This window comes from Sinocyclocheilus rhinocerous, unplaced genomic scaffold, assembly GCF_001515625.1.
Source record: "Sinocyclocheilus rhinocerous isolate Xijiao unplaced genomic scaffold, SAMN03320098_v1.1 scaffold4384, whole genome shotgun sequence".
NCBI classification, from domain to species: Eukaryota; Metazoa; Chordata; class Actinopteri; order Cypriniformes; family Cyprinidae; genus Sinocyclocheilus; species Sinocyclocheilus rhinocerous.
Window position 1 is genome coordinate 65838 of NW_015664182.1, and position 2602 is coordinate 68439.

A 2602-nucleotide genomic window follows, 5' to 3' on the forward strand; every position below is an offset into this window, starting at 1 on the left:
TTTGTTTAACGAAACCAGTGTGAATGGTTCTCATTAAACTGGATAGATCTGAGGTGTGTTTCCCAAAAGCATCGTTAGCGAACTGTGGTTGTTAAATTACATTGAACTATAACGACATTAAGTTACTTGCGACCGTAGTTGCTTTGGGAAACGAGCCCTGTCAATTTTGACTCAGCGATTATTTTATGCCGATCGCTTCTCCATAGAGAGGATTATCAGTGAAGTAATCACTTAAAGTTTGGTCCATTCATTAAACAAATCTATTGTATAACTTGGAGAACTGTGCCAGTTGTTTTGGCTAATTTTATGATATGTTTGGATTCATTTTGAAGCTTGGAATGCAGCATGAAACAGACATAATTATGTCCCCACTGGATGCAACAAATGCCTCGTTTATAATGGGTTTTCATGTTTTTGTCTCGTCGCTCCGGCCGGACAGGGCATCACAGTATGGTGAGGGGCGTAACATTTCCGTCTCACGCTTGAGGTATTCGGCCAATCACAACGCACTGGATAGCTGGCCAATCACAGCACACCTCGCTTTTTCAGACCGATGAGCTTTGTAAAAATCTACGCGTTTCAGAAAGGCGTGGCATAGAGGAGAAACAATAATGTACAGTATGTGGAAAATAATGTGTTTTTTTAACCTTAAACCGCATAAACACATTTCATTACACCAAATACACAAAGTAATGTTCTTTTTAGCAGCATCATATGACCCCTTTAAATAGCCTCTGCCAACAAGGCGGGCTATTTGCACTTAGTGTACAAACCCAATTCCAAAAAAGTTGGGACACTGTACAAATTGTGTGTATACTTATTTTTCCCTTAAAATTATACGTTTTCTCAGTTTAAACATTTGATATGTCATCTATGTTGTATTCTGAATAAAATATTGAAATTTGAAACTTCCACATCATTGCATTCTGTTTTTATTCACAATTTGTACAGTGTCCCAACTTTTTTGGAATCGGGTTTGTAAATGGACACTACAATTTTTTTTATTCCCAACAGTTAAACAGTTGCCCACAGAAAAAACAGGGGGTGCTGCAGCACCCTCAGCACCCCTACTTGCCATGCCTATGCCTGCCCGTATAGACGAGCCGCGCCTTATCGCAAGGATACATCATTATCTGGTCAAAGAGATGATAATGTGACTCGCGCTGCAACATTCGCCTTTAAAAATAATGACAGAGTACACATCTCCATCTTCCCGGATTTCACGGCAGAGGTACCCATAGGAAAAATGTATTGCTCAGTGGTTGCTTTTCCTAATCTCAGGAGACTTAGATGAGATTCTTATATATCTCTCATTTTAGTATCAACAGCATTTCAGATAGTTCTCCTAAAATTCCTTAGGAGAAATGGAAGTAGACACAAATGAGACATGAGAAATATTTGAGAAAAAAAGTCAAAACTGAGAATGTGGTGGAAGAAACATAGGAGATCTCTTTATTGTCTTGCTGTAATCTCTTTCAAGACCCCATTATGAAAATGTTTCTCTTTCTTTTTTTGATTATATAGGGGTTTTTCACCTTTAATGGTCAGGACAGTAGGAGTAGAGACAGGAAACAATTGGACAATCAAGAAGTGAACAGGAGCAGGAAACTACTCTTAGCTGGGATTCAAACCCATGTTGTCTGAAGTGCAGTTGTGTGTCAGGTCGATGTGCTGCCCACAATGCTATGGCTCTGACAGAGCTATCTATGCTCAGGATACTAAAGGGTGATTCTCTTATATGTCTCATTGAGATATTAGCTTTGTCATAAGATTCTTCAGTTTTATTTTAGGAGAAACATAAAACTATTACTAATATTGTAAATAACTAATAATAAAGCGTTATATAAATGCATCATTCATTCATTCATTCATTCATAAATACTAAAACTATCATTTAAATAGCATTAAACATTTATCACAGGGTTATCAAGGGTTACTAGTTTAAATGTTTAAATTTATCTTCAATGTCCAGCATTGTATATACACCACATTTTCCAAACACACTAGAAAATACTTACAAGTGCAAGATGTTTAGAATAAGAGCAATACCTTTTTTTTAACAAATGTAACACTTTACCAGTGTATGTTTTTTTTTTTTGCTTTGTTTAGAATTAAAATTTTGTCTTTTTTGCATGTATGTAAATATAGGTTATGGTTTCCTCTGTTAAATCACTGTGCAATAAAACACTGTCTACATAAAATAAACTTCAAATATGGCAATGCATGTATTGTCTTTGATTGAAATTGTGTAGATAAATGACATTGAAGCTAATCAGAGGGAAGAAAAATAAAATTAAAAAAAGAGATCTCTTTAACATTTCAAATATTTATCCTAGACAGAAATGAGGTTACTTTAAGATTGAATGGAAACTTTTGCTTGAGTCTCCTGCTTCTCAAACTTGTCTCCTGAGACAAAAACTCTAACACTCTCACAATGGTCTCCTTTAAAGCTTTAGAAGAGACCTCATCATCATCATCGCACACTGTGCTCAGATTTTTCTCCTTAGCTAGAGACTCGGGAGCGCTTACATTTGTCTCCTCTAAATTTCAGAAGTGAGCTCAATAAATGTACAAAGTGTGCACCAAGTCAAATGTCTCAATA